The sequence below is a fragment of the Stegodyphus dumicola genome, chromosome X2, assembly GCF_044657685.1.
Source record: "Stegodyphus dumicola isolate Sdum_Otavi_A_Nest chromosome X2, ASM4465768v1".
NCBI classification, from domain to species: domain Eukaryota; kingdom Metazoa; phylum Arthropoda; class Arachnida; order Araneae; family Eresidae; genus Stegodyphus; species Stegodyphus dumicola.
Genome location: NC_140781.1, coordinates 55,539,089 through 55,554,013, shown reverse-complemented (window position 1 = coordinate 55,554,013; position 14,925 = coordinate 55,539,089). Strand labels below are relative to the sequence as shown.

Sequence of the window (14,925 nt, the reverse complement as noted above, 5' to 3'; positions counted from 1 at the left end):
AGAAGACGTCAGATCATGATAATCTACGAGGCCAAGATAACCTACGACCAGAATGTGCTGCTATTTCGAGAACTTTATAACGATTAAACATTAAGAAATAGCTGTGTTTAAATATAAATAACATACTGAGCGTAAATGAACATAAGCTTTCATCTTTTCTGTATGAAGATATATAGTATAACATATTTTTCTGTTGCAATAAATAAAAATTTCGCAACAACAATGTCTTCTTTTTAAACACAACATATCTGTCACACAAACTCTAAGTTACATTTTGCAGCTTAAATAACATAAAACTGAACAGCTGAAATACGTCACCCTTTCCTGGCTCTTTCGTAAGACCATATTATCTGTACAATATGATATATACTGTACAGACCGAGTAATTTTAACATATTTTGCAAGCCTTCACCATATGTCAAACAATTTATCGCAAGCGCAATAAACTAATCACGTGAGTGGGAAAACTATTACCCAATACCTGACAAAGATTAAGACTATAATATTTTATATACCGTTTATTATTTTCAAAAATATTTCAGAATATCATAAATTACTGTAAAACGAAAAAACACCTCGGCTGCGTTCATACGAAGTGCGCGGCGGCCGAGCGGTAAAGACGCTGAACACTGGTAGTTCAGTCCGAGGTTCGAATCTCGCGAACGGGCTGGCTGCATGGGCGTTTTCGTGGTTTTCCCCATGTGTAACGAGCCAATTTCCCTTAAAAGTCCTCCACGAAGGCATTCCTTCCTTTAGGCGGATAGCCCTCGTGTGATTTGCCATAATTGAATAATCAAATGTAATCCATCGAGGTGCGCGGCTCATATACATTTTGTGAATTACTGAATGTAGCATAACTTTAGTGATTATATCCTTTCAAATAGTTTTCGCTGAAGAAAACCTTTTATTGAATGAAAAAGAAAACCTTTTATTAAATGTTATTAAATGAAAAATAAAATCGCAGAAAGTTTTTAATTTTACAATAAAGTTTAATCTTAACGTTGGCCACTAATATAATATCGACAAGACATAAATTCATACCAAAATCTCCGTGTCACGATATCTCATTTCTGAGATGTTTTAATTCCAATTAATATATTTTAGTTCACTTCTCAGACGGTATAGTGGTTAGGCCCCGGGTTCGAATCTTGGAGAAGGCATGGATGTTTGCAAATGTATAGTTTCTTTGCGGCATGAGGGCACTCCAAAATGCATGGCGAGCCGAAACCCACCTCGTGTGGTTTAGTTGTAGGGGAGAGGGGTGGGAGATCCTCGGACTCCTCTTCCCCAGGGCTGCTCTCTCTAAAAATTGAAAAATTGGAGTGGATATAGAAGTCCAACCTCCTTGAGGCTCTGGCAACCATTCTTCTTTGAAACACATTTTAGTTCAACATTTTAGTTCTAGTACAATAAAAGTCTTTTTTATTTCGTCACCAAAAATATAAAAAGCAATAGTTACGTTGTGCGATCTACATTTTTTGCTTGACAAAATATTTTGCTTGATTTTGGACATTAAAATCTATAAGGTCTTCTTTTACATTTCTTTTAAGTTTCAAATTTTCGTACTCGTATTCATGTGTAGGAGTATGAATATGTTTGTCCTGTGGTGGAAGAATTTCACAATCATTAAGATAAATTTTAAAACTTTTTAAAAAATAGTTAGCAATTATTTCTCTAATTACGACAGATAACTATAAAACAAACTGCTTTAGCATGGTCTTAAAAAAAAAAAATTAAACAAAAGTTGAAGTTAATATCTAAATTCTATCTTATGAATGCACATAGCTCTAATTAAAAATCACATGGAATTTCGATTTGACCTCATGCTGTTGAAATAAGAAAACTCTTTTTGATAGTGAAAAGAAAGTATTCATGTTCAAGCGCATCATATTTGCGAATATGAAAACCTATAATTAGAAAATAAGAATGCAAAGTAAAAAACAAATTGATAATTCGATCTGGAGTGCCGTCTCTAAATATAAAAGATGCTACAGTAATATTCCGCCCTTAAAGTCTCTAACGGGTCACCTACACTGGATTGGAGAAAGCTGAGTTACTCTTTGATAACCCGTCTCAAATTCTGCATAACCAACATCTCTCACTCTCACACAGATCGTCACTTCTGCAACACAATTATTTTCAAAATCAGTCGCAAACAGCATCCCTCGTATTATGCCGTCGAAGGTTACGGATTATATTGAGAATAACCAGAAAGAGTGCTGGAATGGATCACGTTAACATGAAGATGATCAAGGAAATGCGAATTGTTATGTTCCGCAAATTTACAAAACTATTTAATTACATTCTACAACTTCAGCATTTTCCTTCAGGACGATCCGAACATTTTATGCCGAGATATTGCGCGGCAGCCAACGTGTCCTGCTCAATAACAGGAATTTTGCCTATATGGCACATAATGTCAATGCTACATGGCCGTGGTATCCTAATGGAGGACTAAGGGGGTGGAAAGGGGTGTGACCGACGGTAACAAGGCCTGTGAAGCAAATGGAGTCCTAAAATGGAGAAAAATAGTACGAGGTGCGAACCTAATACTGCATGAAATTAGAATACGCAAAATACAATGCCGAGTAAATGATACAAAATAAGTAAATGAAACAAAATAAAATAAAATACTAGTAATGATGCTGAAGCTATATACAGTATGTATACTATACAGCGCAGTATTTAGGTGAGGAAATTAGAGTTTCGTGTGAGGTGAGGGGGCGAATATCGTGGTCTTCTTGTAGAATTTCATAATTAAAAACATTTAAAAGAGCTTAGATGCGGGTATTCACATGCTTTAGCGAAGAATTTTTCGTTCGTAAGCTGCAGGCAGTCATCCATAAACTCAATTTTTAAATCTTTATGCAAGGTTCCTTCAGGATTTAGAAGAGATCCTTATTTATCCCTGATTTTCCGTATGGCTGGAAAACGGCAATCATTTCGCCAATCCTGAAGACCGGCGAAGACCCACGTGATCCTACATCATATCGACCAATCAGTTTTCTCTCTGCTCTCAGTAAAATATCTGAGGCAGCCATTTTGAAAAGAATTAACCAATACCTCGAAGATAAAAATATCCTAATACAACTGATACTAATGGCTGGCGAAAACACCAGCCATCAGCTTCACAGAGTCACGGAATTCATCTCGGAAAGCCTACACAATTGACCTAAATACAAGAATACTTTTTCACGATATTTCTGAAGCCTTCAATCGCGTATGGCCGTACGAACTACTTTACAAATTAATCGTTCTGGGTTTCCTGGACTACACAAGACAAGCAATTAATTCCTTCCTTAAGACTCTAAGTTTCTGTCTGAAAAAAAAAAAAAAAAAAAAAAAGAATGCTCACTTGCACTGTAGTTTCAAATTTGTGTAGCGTAGAAACGATTTTGTCTGAATGTCCAGCATGAGAAATAAAAGGTCTTATTTATATTCATATCCAATCACATTATAAAAATGAGAAATTTTCATTAATTTACTTCAAACATTTCGTAATAACCTGTTTCATTACTTATAAAACGATGCAAATAAGAAATTGTGATTCTGAAAACAATTAGCTACGGCCCTCAAAGTTTTCTGAATTCTAAAATGTGACTCCTATAATACAATCTTAAAGTTTGGCCCCACCTGACGTATTGAAAAAATTTACATTATTTTACTTTATGAATGAATGAAAAAACTCGTTTGAAAGATTGGCAAATTATTTTATTCGAAGCAAAGCACTCTAAGGCTATCTGCCTATTCATGGAACCCTAACCTTGTTCAACCATAGGAAATAGGATGTTAGCGTTTCGCGACTTCTGCCACATCGCCATTAGTTAGTTTTAGCTGAAAGAGAATAAAGACATTTGCTTGTCTATATTTCATTGTTATTTAAATGTATGTATACATATTGAGGATGCAGCAAGAGGATAGTTTTAATCGTCTTTCTGAATTTTTTGAAATTCATATTACCGTTCTTCTGCATTCATTTGTGTTCTGCATATAAAACAAAAAAACTTTGCTCTAATCGGAAATTTTAAAACGAAACATTATTTGGAAATCATCATTATATAAACCATCAAAATATATTATGTAAGTCATAAAAAGTCTTTAAACCTTTAAAACAGAATATCTGAATGCCTCTAAAAATGGTAATTTTATACTGAAAGGAAAAACAAATATCTTAACATTCATTAGAAATAAGTCTTTATATTTGCAGAAAAATTTAAAGAATAATTTATGCACAGATAAATTCTGAGAATATATATAACAATCCTTCAGGATTTCAGAATTTGAGATAAGATTAAAATTTTTTTATTAGAAAAAGTCATTAAGAGTGTACAATAGAAGGAAAATGATTTAACTTGGCATTTTCGCAAAAGCTTCCGACATATATTTATATGCAAATCTGCGTTACTGCTGGAACGCATTTATCCAACTACACATCACTGTACTATTTAAATACGCGTATTGCCATGTGCAACGTTAGTATGATGTATGTTATTTTCAGTTAAACCGGAACCATTCGTAAGGCTTCAGAAGACCTTCCCCCCCCCCCATCTCTTCGTTGTTTATAATGGAGCGGCAACTAAATGATAGACAGCTTACTTTTAAAGGTAGGTTTGAACTTATGAGGAAATATTGAGTTTTATGGTACTGAGTATGATAATGTTTAATTCTAAGTAGCTACTAAAAGCGTTAAATTCGGAATGTATCGAAGTATAAAAAAGGAATATACGCCAAATTAACTCTTTCCTTCAAACGGTGGTTTCAAAGATTGACTTAGTTTTCGTAGCTTCTGCGATAGAAGCCAATCATTAGTGGGGTGAAAGTCTTGGCTTTTATGTGCCATTTTAGGAAAAAGATACGTAATCTTAAATGCGGTAAGTAATGAAACGTTTGTTGTGATAAAACGAATTTTGCGCGAAACTAAAGCAATGCGTATAACTTACTGGTATTGTGTACCTTATTATACCTAAAAGCTCTGGTATCTCTTAATGCAGTAATGCATTAAAGAAATTTTGGTGGTTGTTGGTGTGTTTGTTTTATTTTTCTCTCTAATCATGTAAAAGGAACCTCGAACATGCTAGGTAAAGTTAAATAAGTGTTTCGTACTAACTTTACAGCTGAACGGTTCTGATAAGTTGCCGAAACTATGGATGTTTTAATATTAACCTTGAATTTGACTAAGCCTTTTTATCCATATCTTTCCATCAGGCTCAACAGCGGCCGACAAGTAAAGTCTCTGATCTCTGGTAGTTCGAGCTAGGTTCGTTTGCAGGCGAACGGGCTGACTGCTTGGGTGTTTATGTGGTTCTCCCCCCCCCCCGAGGTGGATATGAGCCAATCCCTTTCGTTAGGCAGATGGACTTCACGTGCTTTGCCGTAATCGAATAAACAAACCTTCCATCCTCCAAAGCCCAGTGAAGGTGGAGGTTTTAAGACTACTGAATACGGGAAGTTTATCACCAGGTTTTCTCCTAGGATGAAATAAATTTAAGATATTCTCGTGGTCTTTACCATATGTAATGTATACTGTCTATTTGGCCTTGGATTTTCATGAAGATATTCCTTTAAATCCTTTCGTGATCATGGAAATAGAAGTCTTTACGGCCCTAATTTGACCGAGTGGTACTTTCCATTATCCGTTTATTTTCAGAATGGTGTCCGATAGTTCATTTAATCGCTTAGTCTTCGCTGTGCTGCTTTTGATTCATTTTCATTACAGCTTTCCGAAAGAGTCTCTCCTCAGTTACCTTTTTTATTTTTAACTTTTATATTCCAACTTAAGGAACACTAAACCTAAGCAATTTGAAATAGATCTAAAATTAAAGACCTACTAGACGTAACTAACCAATGTGGCTCACTTAATCTTCGTACATCACACTCTTGCTCATTACTTCACTTTTAACTACCATATTCCACAGAAAGAATAGATTTTACTCGTATAAAGAACTTCTTATGCACTAGTTAACTACACAGTGTAATTTCGTGTAGTTAGTGAAACCGTCGCTATCTAGTATATTTTTAATGGATGCTGTACATAACCAACGGTATTTGCAAAAAAATTAAAAATGATCTTTGTGTGCTTTGCAGTAATTAACAAGCCGTGCAAATTTTTCAAGGTTTTTTTTAACTCTTTCAGGAACTTCGCCGACTGGCTAAAGCGGGGAGTAAGTAGTTCATATTGAATTCTGAGCAAACTGTTGACTTCATGAGGTTTTTGTGATTAATGTAAACTTCAGCGTAAGTACCGACCAGTTTCCGTAAGCAGACAGCCCTCCTATGGTTACCATAGCTAAATGGTCAGATCTTTTAATTATACTTTAACCAAATGCTGGACATTATTCAGCTTTCACTTCGCCATCCCACATGGCATATCTCCTAGACTTCTTACTTGTTGCTCCTCTTAATACATGTATTGTATAAAACAACCAAGCGTAACATACTTGGGCAGTTTGATTACTGAAAACCTGTAGGTAGTACTCCATTTTAAGGCCAGACTAATCTACACCATTCTAGTAAATTAAAATCTCATTTCGTCTACAGTAGAATTAGGTAAAATTTTGTCCTGCTTTTTACTAGATTAGATGGTTATAATGAACCCTATCATTTGGGGAAGGGAGAAGGACCGTCGCCACTGTCGGTTTAAAGAACACGTACTGTAGGCTATGCTTAGAGGTCACCAAATTTTGAATTTAGAATCTTGCCAAATAACTTTAGTACAGATTTTTATAGCTTTCCTCCCCTTTTTAGCTCTGAACTAAATAAGAATGCTTCCTGGTGCTATCACTGTTATCGTTTCAATCGCTGCAACACCGGAGTACCCGGCCATCGGAAAAATTGGTCTTCCGAGGACGGTAGGTCGTCCCTCTTCACGAACTTAATCCAGTGTAAGAAAACCTTGTAAGTTCTTCAAATCAGCTAAGTGATATAGTAATGCAAAAAATGCACCCGAAGCCGTGAAAAAGCTGTCGAGTTGGTTGGTAAGGTGGGGGGAGACAAATTGCAAGCAATACAACACTGCAAAGAAAATACAAATTCAGTTGGGCAAAATGAAAACTAAGAAATCTGAAAGTTTTCAAATTTTATATTACGCCCAAAGGGGCTTTATTTTTAACGTTTTGTGTTACCTTTATTAAATAAATACTATGTTCTTCGCACTTAAACCATTAAATTCAATATCACGCAAAAAAAATTCTTCACAAAATAATTTTAAAAGAGCATATCTTTAGAATTTCCGATACAGTTTCGCGCGCTGGAGATAAAATTTTTTTCTGCAGTGTTTCCATTGTTCGCTGTGATATCGTTGAGTTTTTTAAACTTGTAAATGCTTTACAAAATATGAAATAATAAAACTAATTCCAAATTTGGGCTTCCAGATTCCCATATTCGGGTGGAGACTTACGTTATTCAAAACTTAATGGCTCTATGTACCATTGGTTTATCGCAATGCGAGAAACGTGCATACATTTATGCATGTTCTCCATGTAATTTCCTTAAATACATTGACAGGTTTTGTGCCAAATTACAATAATCCAATCCAAATCCTTAAATACTATACAGGACGATAATATTTAGTAGTTGAACAATATTTGAAAAGTAAAACGCCAGGAAATGCCAAAACGAAATTAATAGCCCTCTGGGCTAATTTCATTTCACAAATCTCCATAAAATAGTTTCTCAGATGTGTTGAAAATGACTAAGAGTTTTTCGATTAATGTCGCGGCGCTTCTAACATGTCTATGCGACCTGCAATTGTTTTGGTCTCCTTAGGGAATATTCAGTAAAAACTCAGATCTTTTTTGTTATTAAAATGCTCAGAAGGTGCTGCCAGTTACTTTAGGATGTTTGCTTCTTTCGTCTGAATAGAATTAGCTGATTTTTTTTTCTAGATTTGCACGTTTAGTAGCTTTAATATTTTCAGTAAAGCTTCCGAAGAATGTAACAGTATTTTATAAATTTCAACGAGGGTGAATGCGTTTGCCTAAGTCTGTGATACTTTTTCTTGCCAATTACAACTTCACCACGTGGCTGTGGTACAACTGCATTAAAATCGCCATTACCTTCTGCCTGGCTTATGAAAGTATCCTGGAACATAGTCATAGGGTTGCAATTTTCTATGAATATACAGAGCGCAAAGAACATTAGAAGTTCCTCGTTTTCTTGTTGGTCTCGAAGTTCCCGGCCCATGCAATTTAATTGCACATTCTTGTTACAACAGAATCTATGAAGAAACTTCTCGCTCACTTGCCGTCCTCTGTTCCCCTACTAGTGGGCTTTCCGTGCATAACGTATTGTAATTTGTCTTATCGTGGTAGTTAACATGTTCATTCCTGTAACCCAAAAAACGACGGCGAAGCCGATAACTTGGGCGATTCAGTAAAATATGTTGGTAGTTCACCTATAATATGCTAACACTCGAATATTTTGTTTCGCTAAAGAAGAAACGAAGCAGGAGGCGAGAAACAAACTTCTTTATCGTCCAGAACTTTGGCGAACATTACAGCTTTGCTGTCCTTTTGCAAATTAAACTAGTTTAGTTAAAATGAATGCATTATCTTGTTAATAAAGAAATCTCATTCCGAGAGATTCTTAGTTTTAACATTTAAAAAATTATTAAACTTGGAAATCAAAGATGCAATATTTTCTTATGCTGTTTATTTCAAGTAATCTGTTTTCTAAAGTTACTGGAATATCATAGCAATTTGGGTATTTAACAATATTTAAAGAATCTATAACTAGACACATTCGAAACGACAGAACCTCTAATATTAAATTATTTAGCTCTTGTATATTTTACCAGAGATAATGCTTTTTCTCTCCCTTTCACAGGCTTCTTAAAGCATGAAAATCTTGTCTCAAAGGAAGTGCGACTTCAACCACGGAAGAAATGAGTGCTTGAACATTTAGCTTTTCTAATACTTTAATACTTTTCCTGGCATTCAGTAGGATAATTGGTTCCTGCTCTTACCAGTATCCTCAGAGAATCCCGACTAGGTCTGACATATGATAAAGTCCGAAGATTGAGTTCTCCATAAGAGGTAGAATTGAAGAGAACTGTTAAAAGATCGCACAGTGACTATATACCAAGCCGCCTACACAGGAAAGTTGTTAGCGACTCCGACTGCTGTACTGAAGAGCCCGGTTTCAAATGCTGGAGAAGGCATGGATGTAAATTCTCTCCCTTCATAGGACGTAACTGTGGCCCACCTATTAGGTGCCTCCATAATAAAGCGACCACCGCTTCCGACCTTGCTAGTGGTCAAGCCCTATAACAGCTAATACCCGCCATTGGAAATAAGTGTATCAAGCTTCTACGTTTTAAAATAGATCCAGATCTCTGATCGCTTCTATTTTTAAATTCCACTGGATGTGGATTTTCAAAAAGACTTAATTCATTGCCCAAAGCACAGGAAGTCTGCCTAATCGGGAGGATGTCCGAGCGAGACTTTCACCAAAATTTCTATGTATGTAGCCCCTTCGTCGGAATTCGTACTTTGGTCAACTTAGCAGTGTTTAGGTATTTGAATGCTGATGTACCATTTATTCGTCTTCCGGGTTGATAGACTTAACCCATTATGCCACAGCAAGTGAAATGTTGGTCTACTTAAGCCCATATCGCACATGCGTTTGTTTCATACGAACAACTGTTTCGGACAATTTTTCTCCATGGTTGACTATTGAAAGAAAGACGCGCGATATTTCTCCTTCCTTTCGCAGAAAAATTCAAGAAACGAAGAAAGTTGTTAGTTTTCAACAAATCGGCTATCAGCTTGTTAGTAATGGAGAACCAGTTTCCCCTTTACATGTTGACCCCCAAAGTGATCTGTGGTGATTGGCTGTTGTGACAAAACAGAAATTGTTCCAAACAGTTGTTCTTCCGAAACAAACTGATAACGGCCTTGTAGAGTGATCCTTCAGGAAGGATTTTCTACGAGAAAATGGATATTTTGAAGTATTCAAGAATTCCCTTTTAAGTAGACTGTATAGATGACTGTTCTACCAAGCTTTGTTTTATCGCGTCTCTCGGAAGACTTAAATTCTTATGATGTTATGTGCACGTAACTGATGTTTCATACGAAGATTTACTTGAATAAGCTTTTATTGCGGAAAAGTCTTAAATGAAATTCAAAGTAAAATTTTTATAGGAATTAAATTCTGTTACATAAATGGTATTGAAAACCTCGATAATGAGTCTTATTTCTCATGACGCACGCATTCACTTTCGGACATTTGAGGGAAAATTTCAAGTATTTGGTTTTAAAATGACTACCAAAGCATAATTTAGAAACGCCTTTACTGAAAGTTCGAAATTTCAAGACGTTTCTTCAAAGAATTATGCAACAGTCGACACTTCAATGTGACTTTTAATATTTATATGGAAAATGGACTGAATCGAAGACCTGCAGCTGTAACTTTTATTACTTTCAGCTATCTTAGAAAATCCGTAAGTACTTTTGAGCAAAAATTTCAAGTTTGTTTACAAGTAAAACTTTAAATTCGGAAAATAAAATCCTTATTCCAATTTAAATTTTAATCTCGGTAATTATCAAGTCGTAAGTATTGAATAACATCAGTCTCCCATTTAGCATAAATTTGTAACAAGTCGGAAATACAACAGCTTCGAAATTTTAACCACAAATAATTACTCCTCCTCATCAAAAATGAATTACTCATGGAGACAAATATATGTAAACACAATTTGATATGGAACGAAGACTATTTTACTCCTCGGGCGAAAAGGGACCTTGGTGTTTTTAATACAATATTAGAGCCATGCAATTGATTATTTAAATTGGTCATCGACATATTAGACACCTATTTTAAGTCTGCCATACAAGAACGCCCTTAATGAAACACTGTAATATTCTTATGCTAGTTGAAATTTACTTTATAAAATCGTATGTCGCACAACACTTTTGGTTCGGAAGTTGCTTCTATATGTCCGTACTCATTACATGGCTAAAATGTCGATTATTTTAAAGATTTAAAAAAATACTGCTTAAATTATCAAACTTGTTTGACAAATGGGCAGAATCTGAGCAGCATGAGGCATGCCAATAAAAACCGTAATCTTTATTCTGCTTGTATTGATTTGATGACTGGTTAACTGCGCTAAATACTGTTAGTTCGACTTGTATTGTGTTCGAGTACAGGTGAATAGTCTGACTGCATTGTTGGTTTTCGGAGCTTTTCCTCCTATGTATGTAACGTGACTACGAGCCAATTTCTCTTTAAAAGTATTCTACGAATTCATACCCCTCTCAGGCAGTTAGTCCTAGCGCTATAAGCAACCTAGTTTACTTCTGCCATATAGGAGGACTTCAATAGAATGCGTTAAATTACTGATATCGATATCAGCATTCGTAAAATCAGCAACATAATAAAGCTGCGTTTCCGCAGAACGTGGTATAGTTTCAGTTAAAAGAAAGACTTAGCATACTAAACTTCCATACTTCTCAGTGTTATAGTTAATATATGCAGGAACTTTATGATTTTGCAAACACTTCAGATAGGACTGCTCGCCGATCATCTCCTGATTTCTCAACATTGGTAATTTGGTTCATGTTAAATTTTCGATGAATGTCTTGTGGTGGAAATGCAAGTAAGGGTTTTCAGAAGAATACCAACATGTAACACTCATCCAACAGACATCTTTCTTAACGGAATACGGCACAATACACTGGGTCTGTTTACCTAAAGGAAGGGCAGGCTTTTGAAGACAAATTAACTCGTATTCATGTTGCAGACTGAAAGAAAATATTCACGAAGTCTGTTAGTTCGCCAAGATTGAAAGGTGGACAGAACTTCGTGTTAAGCTGTCTTATTCACTTGGTGACTGGTGGACCATTTGGACAACTAACTTCGTAATAATCGTTTTGGTAATCAGCAGAGATGCCATAAAGTCAGAAATGACAGAATTTAAAGGGGAGAGCTTCTATATTTCGAGAAGCAAGAAAACAACACTCTGAAACCTAAAATAAAGCAAAAATGAGCCTTCTACTAGCATTAATTTTGTAGAATGTTCGAGTAATCGAACCCGCTTATCACTGAAAATGACTTCTCATGATAGTCCAGGAGCGGACATGATGCTAAACGGGTAAGGTAATCGGTAAATTAAAATTTTTTTCACTTGTAACAAATTTCAAGTTAATTTTGGTATGAAAACGCAATTATTGTGGATATAATAAGACTCCTTTTAGATTTTATCACAAGTACTTAAACGAAGTTTGCTTAACACATAGTTATCTTTCCCAACGCCCGACGTTTAATTTCTTAATTTTTAGAAAGGCATTAAGAGTTATTTGAAGAAGCAATGCTTTTTCTCAGGAGATTCGCAGTTACATAACGTACCACTTCTGTTGCCCGTGCTGTTTGTTACGATAATGTCAGATGTCCGGCATACTGTTTCCCCAAATGAAAGTACTAATACATCGAACTAAAACTACCGTTTTATTCGCTGGAACTCTGAAAAATCACTCGTTGGACGTTAGCAGTCAAACAAGGTGTTGGGCATTAAATTTGCTTCGAAATTAAGTTCCCATAAAATTTAGCTGAGATGTTCCAAGCTAAATAAATTTTCTTTCTGAATTTAGTCTCCAGAAAAAGAGTATATTCAGAAAATTCTTAAAACTGTAATCAATTATTCTGCCAAATTAGTTGCAATAGAGACCAGAATAAAATATACCAAGAAAATTACAGACTTCTCTGGTATAAAATAGGGAAGTTACTTATTTTTTTAATAAATAGCCGAATTTTTAATAAATTTTAGCTATTTAAATTTCACTTTGATTCACTGGCCTAATGAATGCGATCCCTAAATATGGATAAAACCCGAGATGAAAACACAAAGAAAAGGCTGGCTGCAGGCGCATTTTCCTGCTTATGTATGTGAACACTAGCTAGTTTTTATTAGAAGGCCCTCCACGAAAGCACATATTCTTAATATGCTTTGATGTAACTAAATAATCAAGTGAAGTCCAAGTCTCTAAATCATTGTATTAGACAATGCTCGATTGGAATTGAAAGAATAACAATTGACTATGCTAAAATCTTGAAATTATTACGCATACTTTAAAACAATTTTTATATAGTTCCTAATTCATATAAATTTGAAGAAACTTGAAAATCTGATCAATTGAACTTGAGTTCAACAGATAAATTTCTCAGGAAGGGTCTCTTGACCTTTTAGTTCAAACAATTCCTAAAGATTTAGATTTCGAGAAATGGATACAATCCCTGCAGTATCGTGGGTATAAACTTCTATAGCACAGTTCGCTACTTGGTTTTAAAATAAATCTCTCAGGTTGAAGTAATTGCCATAACGGAATTTGGAGTGGGGGGGAAAAAAGTCTCATAAGTACGTCGAGCGCTAAAGCTGCTGAACGCTGATAGTTCGGACCGAGTTTCGAAGCCCGCGAAAGGGCTGGCTGCATGGGTGTTTTCTTGGATTTCCCCATGTGTAACGTGTATATGAGCCAGTTTCCCTTTAAAAGTCCTCCACGAAGGCATACCTTCCCTTAAGCAGATAACCCTCAAGGCTTTGTCGTAATCATATAAATCAAACCAAACGCATAAATATGTGCTTTGTGTCCCTCTCAAGCTGCATTTACATGCTTACACGGCTTTTTTTCTCTTCCAAGTGCAGCATAGAGCTAAAAGCAGGGTAAACGCGTGTGCTAATGGGGTTGTCAAATCTAGCGCAGTCCGACGCTAGAAGAAACTTCCCCGAGAAAACGGCATCCTCCTTGTCTTACCACGGAGGGTTTCCAGCATAAAGGGCCAGCCAGCGGCTGAGCGGTAAAAACGCTGAACACTAGTAGTTCGGTTCGAGGTTCGAATTCCGCGAACGGGCTTGCCGCATGGTCGTTTTCGTGGTTTTCCTCATATGTAACGTGTATACGAGCCAGTTTCCCTTAGAAAGTCCTCCACGAAGGCATCCCTCCCTTTAGGCAGATAGCCCTCGTGTGCTTTGCCATAATTAAAAATAATCCAATCCCAGAATAAAGTCTCGCCGGAACCAAAGTCTTGGCTATATACGTGCGGGATATTTTGCAAGTAATACGAGAAGGTTTTGCTTGAAGATGTTCCCCTCTTAGCTCCCCCCCCGCCGACATAGGTTTTTGGGTTTTTGTCTTTCGTAGATTTTCGCATGAAGTCAACCAATCTGGTATCCCGACTACGAAAATTGCCGGAAATGTTTCTTTCGACGTGCTGTTGAGGATGGGTAGTAGATGTGATATTGGTTTTACTGTTTGTTTGCCACAAGAAAACTTTCCGAAAGAAAGTATACAGCTGTTTGTAGCCGTAGAAATGATAAGCCATTTTTCGTAAGAGTATCTGTAAGAAATGCACTTAAATTTGCCTTAATTCATTTAATGATGATTTGGAGATATGCGTTTTTAAAAAATTTTTGCTAGATGTAAAACGCTAGTTATAATACTGTTTTGTCCTTCCCGCGTCAACATTCGCCAAAAAGAAAGAAACATTAAAACTGCCATCGACTAATCTCTATTTGAAATGCCTAACATTTAGCGGTGTTTATTGCCAGCCTACGGTTAGACGTATCGGCAAGAGGAGATACGAATTTTCATGAGAGATAGACATTGAGTAGGTTTTTTTTTCACAGCTGCACCTGAGCTGTATTAAGTTCAGATGCAGCTTGGAAGAAGGAAAAGTTGTAGTACTAGGGAAAAAACGCATGACAGACATGCCTCCATTTACTCCATGCGTAATAAAAGTAGTAATCAATGTTGTCTCGCCCCCTAATTTTTCTCTTCTATGAAACAACTGGATGAAAATTTCATTTAAACCAATGGTTCTCAACCTTTTTTGCCCCATGCACCCCTTTCACAATTGCGAGACGATATTGCTTTCCTCCACGCATTCCCAAAGTCGAAAATATACATATACATTTATTTTGTTTATGAAAAT

At 36.0% G+C, this 14,925-nt stretch overlaps 1 long non-coding RNA gene across 1 annotated transcript; it reads left to right on the top strand.

The window, feature by feature from the left end:
- Positions 1-4,429: 4,429 nt before the first annotated feature.
- Positions 4,430-14,461, top strand: LOC118182339 (uncharacterized). Its single transcript, XR_004757050.2, has 2 exons — positions 4,430-4,604; positions 8,824-14,461. It is a non-coding gene; the product is annotated as an uncharacterized LOC118182339 (long non-coding RNA).
- Positions 14,462-14,925: the final 464 nt, after the last annotated feature.